The sequence below is a fragment of the Chlorocebus sabaeus genome, chromosome 3, assembly GCF_047675955.1.
Source record: "Chlorocebus sabaeus isolate Y175 chromosome 3, mChlSab1.0.hap1, whole genome shotgun sequence".
In the NCBI taxonomy this organism is placed as follows: domain Eukaryota; kingdom Metazoa; phylum Chordata; class Mammalia; order Primates; family Cercopithecidae; genus Chlorocebus; species Chlorocebus sabaeus.
In genome coordinates, this window is record NC_132906.1 from 91,566,771 (window position 1) to 91,583,186 (window position 16,416).

Sequence of the window (16,416 nt, forward strand, 5' to 3'; positions counted from 1 at the left end):
TCAAATATTAGCAGCAAACAAGGTAGAGGCAGCAAAAGGATATTAGCAAGCAATATCACATAAGGGTGACCATTCATTGTCAAGCTTAGCTGAAGGTTACATATCCTTAGTTTTTATTTTAAGTGTTTGTGTCGGAGAGGGGAGCAGTGGGGGGTGGGGGACAACCCCGAATGCAGTTTGGAATGATACAGAATGGAAATAAATGAATACAGAGATCTGTAGGTCATGGATCAGAAAGTATGAGCTAAGCTTTACATGGACTTAATGGGGCAGGGGTAGTGGAGCGGTGGTATTTCCATCCCCTCACAGAAGTAATAGGCAGGCTGTCCTTCATGACAGCGGGGTTTAGTGTTATTTATCTAGATGTAATATTCAGCTGAAAATGGGATAAACATACAAGTTGTATTCTGGTTTATTTTGAAATGGAAAAGTGCAGTGATGTTACAAAAATAGTCACTTTAATCAGGAGCTTTCATTTCCTTGCTAATGATGGGGTGTACTCAAACGCATGAATAAGAGATCTGTGAATTTATCATTTTGCTCCATGCCTCCCTCAGAGCCCATTATCTAAAATTGGTGCAGGAAGCAAACAGTGTCATGAAAATAGGTTAACCTAGTAAAATTTAGTTAACTGTACATCTCTTCTGAAACTTCGGTGTGTGCACACAAGCCCTGGGGATCTGGTTAAATGCAGATTCTGCTTTTGTAAGCTTGGGTGGGGCTTAAGATTCGGTATCTCTAACAAATTTCCTGGAGATGCCAACACCCTAGTCCGTAGACCGCAGCTTCAGAAGCCAGGCAGTAAAAAGATTGATGACTTCTGTTCCACAATCCCAGACTGCGCACTTACACTGTGCGGCAGGTGCCACGTTCAGATCTAGTACCACGAAGATAAGCAAGACCGGTTCCTGACCTCGAGGGACTTGAGGGGACAGTTTTGCTTTTGTGAGTTTCATGCTGGACACAGGTGCACAGAGGTCACTATGGCACGCAGGAGAGAATGGGCTGAGGTTTGTCTTGCGCTTTGAAGAAGCATTTCCAGAGCAGGTTCAGAATGCAGTCAGTGACGGAAGGGGCGACTTAGTCTACGGTGTTTGTATTGACGGAGGCAGCCACTGAACTATCCTGAGATGCTCCCTTAAGCCTCTGCATGTTGATAAGAACTCGTCCAAGGCAGCCAAGGCCAATGCTGTGTCTCTTAAGTGGCTTTAAATGTCACAGATAGGATGTGATGGAGAGCTAGAATAGAGGCGCTATTAATAGAGAATGTGTCCTCACATCAGTAGCTCAGTTCATGTGGTTCCAAATAGTTTTTTTTAAAGAAAGGATTCCAGCCTACACACTCTCCTACTTACCAGGGTCTCAGGAATTGGGACTTGGAGACAAATGACTTACGCCCCCCACAAGCTGTGCTTCACAGAGGGGGGCACCCCACTTCCTGGATCAGACCTGTCTTCACCCCCCCGGGCTGCCTTTCACATCCTCCCCCACCTCTACGTTTCACTGGACAAAGCACATCAAAATGTGACATTTCTTCCCAATAGTAATAGAAGTTTGGCTTTGGAATTAATGTCACCATTATATCTCTTTTTTTACGTATCCATTTTTTAACACAAATATTTTATAAACTGATTTTTGAGTGCTTATCGGTTCTATTATAATTTTACAGTTATTATTGTTAGAATTTCAAAATAGTGAAAGCTTCGCTGCATATATACATAACTTAGGCTGACAAATTTACAAAAAATATGTCAAATATTGACGATAGGAAAACTGTAGCTAAGTAATTCCATTGATTCTACACATGAGGATGTTTTGTGTCCGGAAAACATAATTTTGGAAACATAAAAACATCTCTTCATATAATGATAAATGTTAGAATGTCACCTTTTAAAAGAAAAATAAACATTTAGTGTCGGTGCTTTTTTAATGAAGATGATCAACGTGAAAAATCAACGTGGTGGCAAAAAATGTGGGATATCTGCTGATTGTAAAAAACATAGAACATCCATACAAAGGAGGCCATGGAAAATAAAGGGAAGTTACTACAATACAAGACATACAAGTTAAAGCTGGGTCAGGGACTCAGCCATGACTCACTTTCAGGTTCATCCGCACACCTGTTGGGTATAAACTACAGCTTTAACTGTCGGTTGACTGCAGATTCAGCATCAACACGGTTGCCCTTTTATTTCAAAGACTGAGGGGTAAACAGGCTTGAAGTGACACTTTATGGGTCTGGGCCACCTCCCAGCTCTCAGAGGCTCCCTCTACTGTCCCCTCCCAGGCCCCAAGGCCCACTAGGCTGCTCCCAGCACTGCCCATAGTAGACAGAGTCCCCATGGCCTCCCAGGGCTGTAGGCTGTCTTCACTGTCCATCTCTCAGTGGGCTCTCCACAGCTTCAGTCCTTTACCCTGCAGGGAGAATAAAAATAGTCTGATGAACAAATCCAGACTCATAACAACGATATAGTTGCTTCAATAAACATATCTTCCCAAATACAATCTGCATTAAATTCTTCCTAGCTCTCAGGACAAGATTAAATATCATTTATATAAAATATATTGTATAATATGTTATATATTATTGTATATGATATTAAATGTAATAGAAGAATGGCAACAACAGCAGCTATCTATTAATCCAATGGTTCCTAAATAGGTACAGTTCAGAATCACTTGGTGTCTTTTAAAAGCTCTAAGAGTCAAACTGTAGGCTAGACCAATTACATCATAATCATGGGAGCGGTCTGAGACACCCTCCCTAGCGTTTTCTGAAGATCCTCGGATGATGTGTGCAGATGAGCTTGGGAATCAAGGCAGGAAGCATTTACCCCAGGACCTTGGCGTGGTGTTATCTATACGCTTCCATTTGACTGGGGGTTTTGGTCAAGTTCACTGGGATGGTCAGAGATGACTTGGCCAGTCTGACTCCAAAGCCACACTCTCTGCTATCCTTGGGAGTAACATACGCTTAATGTAAAAGGTGGATTTGGCTGAGACCACTTCAAGGCAATCCAATGAATGGATGTTTTGGAATGAGGTTTGCTTTCTGGCCTGTCTCAACAATTTACAGTTCTTTCAACAAGACTTATTGAGAATTTATTGTGTGTCAGGTCTGACCCTGGAGAGACAATGATGAAGAAGACAGGATTGCTTCTCTCCAGCAGCTCATAGTTTACTTAGGAAGATAAAAATAATTAGAAAACAGCGTGCTTTGTGCTGTGTGCTGAGGCCCTGAGAGACATCCTTTATGGTTGTGCAGAAGACTGAATAGAAAGGCAGAGGCTTTGCAGGGCAAGAAAGATGAAGAGATGGGGAAGTCCAGACAGCAGACATAGAACATATGTGAGGTTGTGTCCCCAGGCTCAGAAGACTGGAGTAATTCTTTGCAAAAGGAGATGGGACTACAGTCATGATTAGGCAAGGACTAGAAACTTCCACAAGGGCAAGAATGCAAAGGGCTTCATCCAAGGGGAAACTGGGAGATGTGAAATATTTTATGTTGTTTTACTTCTATGCAGAGCAACGCTTCACTCAATGAGTTTTTTCAAAGACAACTTAAAACGTGGGGCCTCTGTTGGTGGATGGAGTCAAGGTGGAAGATGATGGAGGCAGGGAACGCTGAAGACCATGAATGCTAAGGGCCATGAACACTGAAGACAGACAGTGAATGCTGAGGATGGTGAATTGATTTTTTCTTATTCCTGATATGAGAGCAGCCCCACTGCTGGTGACAGCCATGGAAGATATTAGTGTCACAGATCAGCATGCAGTCTGTCAAAGTAGCTTATGCATCTAATCTAATCCTCCCAACAACCCTATAAGCTAGGTCTTATTATTATTGGTGTCCCTATTTTACAGATGAGGAAACTGAGGCACACACTGGCTTGTCATAACTGCACAGCTAGCAAGAGGCAGTGGGATTTACAGTTATGTGCCTGATTCCAGAGTTTTGTGCTTCTGATCTTTACATTTATACAGTCTCTTGCTTTTGTCTGGAATGTGCTGCTTAAGCAGATAATGCTATCAAGATTTTAATGGCCTTTTAAAGAGAAGCCAGATTTTCCTTCTCACGTTTTTAGTTCTTTCCTTAATTATTCCCACAACATATATATATGTTCTATCATTTCTGATTAACAAGAGCTGGAAAGAATTTAGTTCTCTGCACAGTAAAAATGACATCAGTTCTGAGGTTTTAACATCTATAGAGTACACAAAATTGCTGAAAAAAGTTTAATTCACTTCCCACTTAGTTCCTCTCAAAGATGAAGGATTTCTTGTGTCATCGTATTTCCTTGTATTTCCTCAGAAATACATGATTTCACAAAAACCTTAAGGTCTTCTTTCCTTAAAATAAATTCAGACTTGATTATAACAATCTAAGTGCACAGTGGGGATTAAATAATATATTATTTCTGATGAGAAGATACACTTTTCCTAGAAACATTTGAATTAAAATAGATTTTCAATTCCTATTTTCAAGAATTTTAAAGGACTGACTAGTAAACATAAACATTTTTTTTTTGTTTTTTGTACAATTTGAGTCTTGGCTAAGAAGCGAGAACTTGAAGTTCTCGTGTTTCCTACTTTAACTAGTTGTGTAAGTTTAAGTAACCTCCTCCACATTAATTAAATGTTGAACATTAAATCTCAGCTTCTACTTTGCTCAACAGATGATCTCTAAGACCTCTTAGATGCTTTGAGTACATCTTTCTGTTCATAGACAAAACCTGTTACCAACAAAAATTAAGGAACACACCAAAAAAGACTGCTTTTTCCCCCAACTTTAGTTTTTTGTGCTAGGCTTAGGATAAATTGCGTACTATGGATAAATTGCATACTATCAATAGGTAGCATGATTCATGATTAAAACTGAGAACAACATATGTTAAGAAAACAATCCTTTTAAAAGTAGGTGTTTGCTCACAGTCTCTGCCTAAAAGCTCCTTGATCTGATAAACAACTTCAGCAAAGCTTCAGGATACACAACTAATGTACAAAAATCAGCAGCAATCCTATATACCAACAACAGCCAAGTTGAGAGCTCTATCAAAAATTCAATCCCATTCACAGTAGCCTTAAAAAGAAAAAAACACCTAAGAACACAGCTAACCAGGGAGGTGAAAGATCTCTAGATGAGAATTAAAAAACACTGGGAATGGTGGCTCATGCCTGTAATCCCAGCACTTTGAAAGGCCAAGGTGGGCAGATCACGAAATTAGGAGTCCAAGACCAGCCTGCCAACATGGTGGAACCCTGTCTCTACTAAAAATACAAAAATTAGCCAGGCGTGGTGGTGTGCACCTGTAATTCCAGCTACTCAGTAGGCTAAGGCAGGAGAATTGCTTGAACTCAGGAGGCAGAGGTTACAGTGAGCTGAGATGGTGCCACTGCACTCCAGCCTGGGCGACAGAGCAAGACTCTGTCTCAAAACAAAACAAAACAGCACTTGGGAAAGCAATCAGAGATGACACAAACAAATGGAAAAACATTCCATACTCATGGATAGAAAGAATCAATATTGCTAAAATGGCCACACTGCCCAAAGCAATTTACAGATTCAATGTTATTCCTATCAAACTACCTAACATTTTTCACAGAATTAGAAAAAGCTGTTTTAAAATCTATATGGAACCAAAAAAAAGGGCCTGAATAGCCAGGAAAATCCTAAGCAAAAATAACAAAGCTGGAGGCATCACATTACCTGACTTCAAACTATACTACAAGACTACAGTAACCAAAACAGCATGGTACTGGCACAAAAAAACAAACATATAGACCAACGGAACAGAATAGAAAGCCCAGAAACAAGGTCACACACCTATAATCATCTGATCTTTGATGAAGTCAACAAAAACAAGCAGAAGGGAAAAGACTCCCTATTCAATAAATGATGCTGGGATAACTGGCTAGCCACATGCAGAAGACTGAAGCTGGACCCCTTCCTTACATCATATACAAAAAACAACTCAGGTGGATTAAAAACTTAAATGCAAAACCCAAAACTATAAAAACCCTGGAAGTCCACCTAGGCAATATCATTTTGGACATAAGACCAGGCAAATATTTCACGACAAAGACACCAAAAGCAATTGCAACAAAAATAAAAATTGATAAATGGCACCTAACTAAATAGCTTCTGCATAGCAAAAGAAAACATCAACAGAGTAAACAGACAACCTACAGAATAGGAAAAATTACTTGCAAACTATGCAACCAACAAAGGTCTAATATTCAGAATCTATTAAAAAAAAAAACTTAAATAAATTTACAAGCAAAAAGCAAACAACCCCATTAAAAAGTGAACAAAGGTCATGAACAGACACTTTTCCTTTTTTTATTATTATATTTTTATTATACTTTATGTTCTAGGGTACATGTCCACAACGTGCAGGTTTGTTACATACGTATACATGTGCCATGTTGGTGTGCTGCACCCATTAACTCGTCATTTACATTAGGTATATCTCCTAATGCTATCCCTCCCCTCTCCCCCCACCCCACAACAGGCCCCGGTGTGTGATGTTCCCCTTCCTGTGTCCAAGTGATCTCATTGTTCAATTCCCACCTATGAGTGAGAACATGTGGTGTTTGGTCTTCTGTTCTTGCGATAGTTTGCTGAGAATGGTGGTTTCCAGCTGCATCCACGTCTCTACAAAGAACACGAATTCATCCTTTTTTACGGCTGCATAGTATTCCATAGTGCATGTATGCCACATTTTCTTAATCCAGTCTGTCACTGATGGACATTTGGGTTGGTTCCAAGTCTTTACTATTGTGAATAGTGCCACAATAAACATACATGTGCATGTGTCTTTATAGCAGCATGATTTATAATTCTCTGGGTCTATACCCAGTAATGGGATGGGTGGGTCAAATGGTATTTCTAGTTCTAGATCCTTGAGGAATCACCACACTGTCTTTCACAGTCCCACCAACAGTGTAAAAGTGTTCCTATTTCTCCACATCCTCTCCAGCACCTGTTATTTCCTGACTTTTTAATGATTGCCATTCTAACTGGTGTGAGATGGTATCTCATTGTGGTTCTGATTTGCATTTCTCTGATGGCCAGTGATGATGAGCATTTTTTCATGTGTCTGTTGGCTGCATAAATGTCTTCTTTTGAGAAGTGTCTGTTCATATCCTTTGCCCACTTTTTGATGGGTTGTTTGTTTTTTTCTTGTAAATTTGTTTGAGTTATTTGTAGGTTCTGGATATTTGCCCTTTGTTAGATGAGTAGATTGCAAAAATTTTCTCCCATTCTGTAGGTTGCCGAAAAGACACTTTTCAAAAGACGTACATGTGGTCAGCAACCATATGAAAATATGCACGTCATTGATCATTAGAGAAACCCCAATTAAAACCTCAATGAGATACTATCTCACATTAGTTAGAATGGCCATTATTAAAAAGTCAAAAAGTAAAAGATGCTGGCGAGGGGGCAAAGTAAAAAAGCCTGCTTATACACTGCTGGTGGGAAAGAAAATTGTTTCAGCCATTGTGGAAAGCAGTTTGGTGATTTCCAAAAGAACTTAGAATTATCATTTGACTAAACAATCTCATTATTGGATATATACCCAAAGGAATATAAATTGTTCTACCATAAAAACATATGCATGTGAATGTTCATTGCAGCACTATTCATAATAGCAAAGACATGGAATCAACCTAAATGCCCATCAACAATAGACTGGATAAAGAAAATATGGTACATATGCACCATGGAATACTACACAGTCATAAAAAACAATGAGTTCATGTCCTTTGCAGATACATGGATGGATCTGGAGCCCATTATCCTAAGTGAACTAACACAGGGACAGAAAACCAAATACTGCAAGTTCTCACTTATATGTGGGAGCCAAATGATGAGAACTCATGAACACAAAGAAGGGAACAACAGACACCTGGGTCTACTTCAGGGTGGAGGGTGGGAGGAGGGTGAGGATCAAAAAACTACCTATTGAGTACTAGGGTTAGTACCTGGGTGATGAGGTAAAACTACCTATTGAGTACTAGGCGTAGTAACTGGGCAATGAGGTAATCTGTACAACACACAAATTTCCTGTATAACAAGCCTGCACATAGATCCCTGAATCTAAAGTAAAAGTTTTAAAAAAAGAAGTAGTTGGTTGCTTCTGTCAGGTGGTTTGAAAGCACCAGAAAGATATCCCTTACAAAACCCTTCTTCCCAAACTGGAACCATTGTGAGAAGTATCATTGCTCCTTGGCAGGATGACACGGTAAACTAATTCACACAACTGTGTCAATGAATTTCCAAACATATAATTCCCGATGGGAGAGGACGTGGCATACAGAAGTCCTCGTCCAATGAAGTGTGCCAAAACCAGGAGGCTAAAGCAGATCAGAAGCACTGTTAGAAGTTTTTTGGTTCTCTTGGAACCATGATTCCACAGCCAGAAAAGCCAAGATCTGGACACATTTAATCTCATCTGTAGACCCAGAAAATCTGACCCAGGTCTCACTTAATTTCGAAAGTTTATTTTGCCAAGGTTGAGGATGTGAGCCCGTGACACAGCCTCAGGAAGTCCTGATGACATGTGCCCAAGGTGGTTGGGGTGCAGCTTGGTTTTATACATTTTAGGGAGGCATGAGATATCAATCAAATACATTTAAGAAATACATTGGTTTGCTCTGGAGAGGGGGGACAACTCAAAGGCGTTGTGGTAGGAGGGTGGGGGTTGGGTGGGTGGCAGTGGGAAGCTGCTTCCAGGCTATCGGTAAACTTAAACATTTTCTGGTTGACAATTGGTTGAGTTTGTCTAAAGACCTGGGATCAATAGAAGAAAGGAATGTTTGGGTTGTAATAAGAGGTTGTGGAGATGAAAGTTTTATTATGCAGATGAAGCTTTTAGCTAGCAGGCTTCAGAGAGAACATGATGTAAAATGTTTCTGAAAGTCTGTATTGATGTTAATGGCAGAGAGGCATAATGAGGCTTGTCCCACCCCCACTTCCCATCATGGCCTGAACCAGTCTTTCAATTTAAATTTTAAGAGCCATGGCTGATGAGGAAGTTCATTTAGATGGTCGAGGGACCTTAGAATTTTAATTTTGGTTTACACATTCAACAAAAATCTACTGAAGACCTACACTAAGCCAAGTGCTACTCTCCAAGTTCCAGGGGCTGGAAGTTGGATGATGAAGACAAATGAGGTCACATTGCCTAATGCTGCACCCTCACTCGGGTTGCTTATTGTATTAGTCAGGCAGGGTTCTCTAGAGGGACAGAACTAGTAGGATATATTTTTATATATGTATATGTATATTAGTTCTCCTATATATATAGTCCTCATATATATACATATGTATATATCTATATATATGTATACGCACATATATACATATATACACATATATCCATATGTGTGTATATATATATAAGAATTATATATAGGAGAACTAATAGGAGATATATATATCTCCTATAGATTATGAAGTATTATCGTTAAGTATTGTATATATACTCCTATATATAATAGGAGATTTTATATATATAAAACCAATAGGAGATGCACATATATATACTCCTATATATTTTATATATATATATGCCTATATATAAAATAGGAGATTATATATATATAACTAATAGGAGATATATATATTTCATATTAGTTTATTAAGTATTATTAAGTATTATATCTCCTATTAGTTTATTAAGTTTATTAGTTTATTAAGTATTAACTCACAGGATCACAAGGTCCCACAGTAGGCCATCTGCAGGCTGAGGAGCAAGGAGAGCCAGTCCGAGTTCCAAAACTGAAGAACTTGGAGTCTGACGTTTGAAGGCAGGAAGTATCCAGCACGGGAGAAAGATGTAGCCTGGGAGGTTAGGCCGGTCTCACCTTTTCACGTTTTTCTGCCTGCTTCATATTCACTGGGAGCTGATCAGATGATGCCCACCGAGATTAAGGGTAGGTCTGCCTTTCCCAGCCCACTGGCTCAAATGGTAATCTCCTTTGGCAACCCTCGCAGACACACCCAGGATCAATACTTCACATCCTTCAATTCCATCAAGTTGACACTCAGTATTAACCATCATATCCATGCACCCCTGATGTTAGATGTGGCCACGTGACAAGTTTTGGGAAGGAACTATCAGTAGCTGAAAGCTGTGTCCGTTCTAAGGAAATGGATTTAAGGTCTGGAGCAGAATTCTCCATTTGGTGTCTTCTACTGCCGTGCCAGTGGGTTTCCGGTGGTGCAGGAGAAGACGCTGGAGCATCCGTCTGCCTGGATTGCTGCATCAAAGTCGGCAGGGCGGTGACTCTAAAGAGCCACCCAGATTCACGGAGGGCTTTTCCTGAGTAAAATAAGCACCTGCGGCATCCAGCACAGAGATTCTCAGGTGATACGTACCTGCAGCATTACCTAGACTGTAGGGCTGAAACTCCAGACGACGTCCTGCCACACAAGGTCTACTGCCTAGTGTGAGACAGACAATACAATGCCAATGAGACATGATGTCATATTATGAAGAAACAAGTGCCTTAGACAGTGGAGGAAGGTGGTAGGCCAGGGAGACTCAGTGGGCTGTTTAGATACGATGTTGGGGGGAGTTTTTTCCAGTAGATGAGATATCTGAAAAACAAACAACAAAGAAGGTGCTTCACGAGAATAAAAAGCATTCCAGGGAGAAGAGCTAGTGAAAAGTCTCTGCACCTGGATGAGCTTGGCCGACGTGAGGGACAGAGGAAGGTGCAGGGTAGAAGGAGGTGAGCCTGGGGCACTGTGAGATGAGGCAGGGATGAGGCGGCAGGATGTCGCTCGGGTGATGGTTGGAATTTTCATGGGATTCCAAGTACAGTGAAAAACCAGAGAGAGGTCTGCGCAGGGCACTGGCCCATCTTGGTTGTAGAGCTGTGACCGTGGTGTGGAATAGAGAGTTCAGGGAGCAAGAGTGTGAAGAAGGGGCCCCCAAGAGATCCGTGTGGATGTCTGCAGTGTTGGGAATCAGGAAAGCAGTAGTGGGAATTGTGGGAAGTGTTCAAATTCAGATAGTATTCTGGAATTAAAGTCTTGCCAATGACTTAGATGTGGGGTGTGAGGGGAAAAAGAGAAATTAATATTGACGTGCAGTGTTTTGACCTAAGCAGTGTTTTGACCTAAGCAACTTGGTGAATAGAACTGGTATTTATTAAAATGGGAAAGATCTAGATTGAAACAGATTTCGATGTTAGGGCTGGGGGAAAAGAGAAATCAAGAATTCTCCCTGAAATACATGCATGCCTATTTGAAGATATACATGTAGAATATCAGTTGAACAGGTATTTGCACATATAGTTCCAGAACTCAGACCAAGTGGTCAAAGATAGAGATAGAAAGACTTTTTTTAAAAAGGCCGGGTTTTGTGGCTCATGCCTGTAATCCCAGTGCTTTGGGAGGCTCAAGTGGGAGGACTGCTTGAGCCCAGGAGTTCGAGACCAGTCTGGGCAACATAGTAAGGTCCCTTCTCTACACAAAAACTTAAAAAATAAAATAAAATAAATTATCCAGGCATGGTGGCATGCACTTTTAGTCTCAGCTACTTGTGGGGCTGAGGTGGCAGAATGATTTGAGCCTGTTGCTGCAGTGAGCTGTGATCATGCCACTGCACTCCAGCCTGGGTGACAGTCTAAAAAAAAAAAAAAAGAGAGGAAAGAAAGATAAAGAAAATAAAGAGGAATGAAAAGAGTGAGGGAGGATAGGTAGGTGACTAGGTTGAGGGATGGATAGGTGGATTACAGAACCTGAGGCATCTAAAGCCACAGGCATGGATGGGATACCTACAATATACATAGACAGAGAAAGTGAGAGAGAAGAGCATTGGGTCCCAGGGCGCTCTTAGGTGTGGACCTCAGGAGGAGGAGGTGATCCTGCAGGACAGATTGGAAAGCAATGAACAGGAAGGTAAGAAAAATACCCAGGTGAGTCTGTTGCTTTGGAAGAAAGCAAGGAAAGCATTTCAAGAAGGAGAGAGTGATCAATTGTATCAGAGATGACCAACGGGTCAGTAAGATAAAGCAGAGAACAAAGCTTTGGAGGTGTGTGATGTCCTAGGAAGAACTCACCCATGGAACGTGAGGGATTAAAAACCTAACTGGGTGAGTTCAAGAGAGGCTGAGTGTTTGTTGTTGGGGTAGAAACACTTCAGTTTACTTCAGTTCAACCCAACACTTCGGAAAACTGTCTAATAGTTTCTTTAAAATTGTAAAATACACCTCTCGTGTAATCCAGCCATTCCATGCCTAGGTATTTACCGAACAGAAGTAAAAAGATATGCTCACACAAAGAACTGTACACATATGTTCACAGCAAATATATTTGTAATAGACCCAAACTGGAAGCACCCAAATGCCCCTCAGCGGGATAAGTGAATTGCAGCACAGTCAGCACCACTTAACCAGAGGGTAAGCTCTGGGAAATGGCTCATCAGGCGATTTTGCTGCTGTGCGAATGCCATAGAGTAAGCTTGCACAAACCTAGATGGTATAGCCTACTACACACCTAGGCTATAGGGCAGAGCCCATGGTTCCTAGGCTACCGACCTGTTGAGCGTGTGGCTGTACTGAATACTGTAGGCAACTGTAACACAACGGTATTTGTGTGCCTAACCATAGAAAAGGAACAATAAAAACATAATATAAAAGACAAAAATGGTACATCTTTATAAGGCTTTTGCCATTAAGGGAACTCGCAGGACTGGAAATTGCTCTGGGAGAATCAGCGAGTGAGCGGTGGATGAACGTGGAGGTCTAGGACATTGCTGTGCACTACTAGAGACTTATAAAGACTGTGTACTCAGGCTACACTAAAGTTATTGAAAAACATTTTAATTTGTTGAGAGTAAGTTAACCTTAGTTCACAGTAAGTCTTTTTTTTTTTAACTTTCTAAATTTATTTATTTTTATTTATTTTTTTAGTTTTTGAGACAGTCTCGCCCTTTCACCTAGGCTGGAGTGAGTGCAGTGGTGCAATCTTGGCTCACTGCAACCTCCGTCTCCCAGGCTCAAATGATCCTCCTGCTTCCGCCTCCCTAGTAGCTCGGATTACAGGTGCGCACCACCATGCTCAGCTAAATTTTTTGTATTTTTGGTAGAGATGGGGTTTTACCATGTTGCCCAGGCTGGTCTCCCACTCCTGAGCTCAAGTGATCCGCCCACCTCAGCCTCCCAAAGTGCTGGGATTACAGGCATGAGCCACTGCGCCCGGCAGTATTTTTAAACGTTTTTTGTCTCCTTTGTGATAACACTTAGCTTAAAACAAATTGTACATCTGTACAAAATATTTTCTTTCTTTATATCCTTATTCTATAAGCTTTTTTCCTATTTCAAACTTTTTTTTTGAAAAATGGTTTGAATGTTTTTGTTAAAAACTAAGACACACACACACAAACACACACACACACACACGTTAGCCTAGGCCTACAGAGGGTCAAGATCATCAATATCCCTGTCTTTCACCTCCACAATTTATCCCACTGGGAGTTTGTCCGGGGCAATAACAGGCATGGAGCTGTCATCTCCTCTGAGAACAATGCCTTTGTTTTTTGAAGGACTTGCTGGAGGCTGTCATACATTTAACTTTAAAAAAAAAAAAACCGAGCAGACATACAGTCTAAACAGGATAAAAACATGGTATAGTAAATATGTATGTCAGTAACAGTTTATTATCATTATCAAGTATTATATACTGTATATAACTGTATATGCTATCCTTTTATGGGACTGGCAACACAGTAGGTCTGTTCACAGCAGCATCACCACAAACACATGAGGAAGGATGGCATTAGGACATTACGATGTAACCAGGGGATAGGAATTTTTCAGCTCCATTATCATCTTGCAGGACCTCCATTATATTTGCAGCCCATGATTGACTGAAACATGAGCGCATGGCTGTATTGCCATACAATGGAATGCGACTTACAATAAAAAGGAATAGACCAATGATATGTACAACAATGTGGATGAACTTCCAAATAATTTTGCTGAGAAAAAAGCCAAACAGGCACAATGGATTAAATACTGTGCGTATATACAAAATTCTAGAAGACTTCAAGCCAATTTCTAATAAAATCAATAAGACATTGGTATCTGAGATAAAGAGAGCCATAGACTGCAAAGAAGCACAGGAAGCTAGAATTGTAGACATTCTGATTGGTGAGTATTGATAGCTCATTGTGGTTCTAGTTTGCATTTCCCTGATGACTAACCATGTGGAACATTTTTTATATACTTATTGGCCATTTGTATTCATTCTTTTGTAAAGTGTCTCTGCAAACTTGCTGGTATTTTTTACTGGGTTGCTTACCTTCTTAATATTGAAACATAAACATTGCATTATATATTCATGCAATATAAATAGCACAGAAGTGTATTTCTTCAAAAAAAAAAAAAAAAAAAAAAAAGATTTCAAGAGCCAAACTCGCAACATTAGCTCTGTCTTCCAGGCGCTTTGTCAGGTAATGAAATACTATAGCATTGTAGGGTGTTTCCATATCAATAAACTCTTTCTAATTTCCCCTATAAATGTACATTATAAATATAAATATATGTTATATATAAATATATCATTAGATATGTAAGATATAGAAATATAAATAAATATATTTTTAACTATATAAATTTTCTTCAGGGACAATAAAACTTTTAATTGCAAGGTTTCCTTGCTTCCCTGGCACATTCACACTTGCTCATAGAGTATTGTATTTCAAATGCTCCTCAATTCTATTGGTTATTAAGTTCAGTTTTTTGCTGATATTTATGTATTAAGCTAGCCTTCATTTATAGAGTGTGTGTGTGTGTGTGTGTGTGTGTGTGTGTGTGTGTATGAGCACACATGTGCACCAGGACAGTATCTTCCACAGGTTTTGATATTGTAGCTTTTGTTGAATTTTTTTTTTTAGAGAACGCTTATTAAAGATCTGTAATGGCTTAAGTAGCACTGGAATTATTCTTGAAGGTTAAAAGGCATTCACCAGGGAAACTGTGTGGACCTAGAATTTTTTCAAGGGGTAGCACATGTAATAGAGACAATCATGGAAACATGTATATTGGTAGGAGGTTTAAATAATGAAATAATGCAGGTAAAGCAGGTAGAGTGAATCCCAGTTCATACATATCACAAGTTCAGAAAATCTCCCAGTGCTAGGAGCTACCTTTTTTTTGCCTTGCAAATAAATCAGAAAGATGGGAGATTAAGAAGAATGCTATGTCATCACACACTACACCGTTCTAAAAGTTTTATTGTTCCTGAGAAATTTTTAAGAATGAGGAAAAATTTAGTGGGAAATTATGGTATTGACAATTACCCTTTGTTACATTGTTCCTGGCTATCCTTTGCGATTGAGCTGATGACAGGGCCATCTCAAGCAGAAGTACTTGTTCATATTTAGCTTTAAACAGAACATAAAATTAAATTGTGTATGACTTACTTTTTGTGACCTTCCATGATACAGCCGTATTTTTCTGAATTTAGTAATTCCTTAAGGCTTTTTCTCTCACAGCATCCTTCCTTCACCTCTTTAGGTTCTCGGTGCCTAACATTCATTTGGGTTTTATTCTCTAACTCTTTGTCATTACATATTTTTTATTACTAATGCCAAAGTCCTTTACTTGACCTAAAAAAACTCAAGGAAGCTGCCCACAGAGAGCCATCAGGGGAAATACAGAATCCCTTCTCTACCAGCTTTGTGGATACCTGCTATAGTTTGAATATCCCCTCCAAAACTCATGTTGAAATTTAATTGTCACTGTAAGAGTATTGGGTGGTGGGATATTGAAGAGCTGATTGGGTTGTGAGGACTCTGCCCTCACACATGTGGGTTAGTCATCTCTGGAGTTCAGCCTCCTTTTCCTCTGTCTTGGGTACTCACTTCCACCTTCCGCCCTTGCACCATGGGATGACCCTCACCCAATGCTGGCACCATGCTCTTGAACTTCCCGGTCTCTACCACCATGAGCCAAATACATCTCTTTTATTTATAAATTACCCAGTCTTTGGTATTCTGGTAAAGCAGCAAAAAATGGACTAAGACAATAACATTGCTGAAAATAGACTGACCTAATAAACAGAGGAATTGAATTAGCAACTGACATAATTAGAACACATGCAGACACACACAACTCATTCCTTCTAGAAAAAAACACTGGCCATTAACCTGTGATCCAGAATAAGCTTTAGTGACCTCAGACAGTAAACAACTCCAGTGTAGCAACACGAGTGACTGCCTGTGACTCTCTTATTTATTACAGCGCAAGGGACAAGAGTGTGTCATGGTATAATTGAAAATGCTTTCCCATTGGGCATTCATCAACATGTTATTAAAATCTTGTTAAAATATTGTTAGCTTGTTTAAGTTTGTCAGGTTTTATAAGCTCCAGATTTGGGATTTGTCTAAGTGCAGTGGA

At 39.9% G+C, this 16,416-nt stretch overlaps 1 long non-coding RNA gene across 1 annotated transcript in view; it reads right to left on the reverse strand.

The window, feature by feature from the left end:
* Positions 1–1,890: 1,890 nt before the first annotated feature.
* LOC103214789 (uncharacterized) overlaps positions 1,891–16,416 on the reverse strand; it is a 122,592-nt gene continuing 108,066 nt past the window's right edge. The window contains exon 3 of the long non-coding RNA XR_012092618.1: positions 1,891–2,415. This is a non-coding gene — a long non-coding RNA (uncharacterized lncRNA). The remainder of the gene's footprint in view (positions 2,416–16,416) is intronic.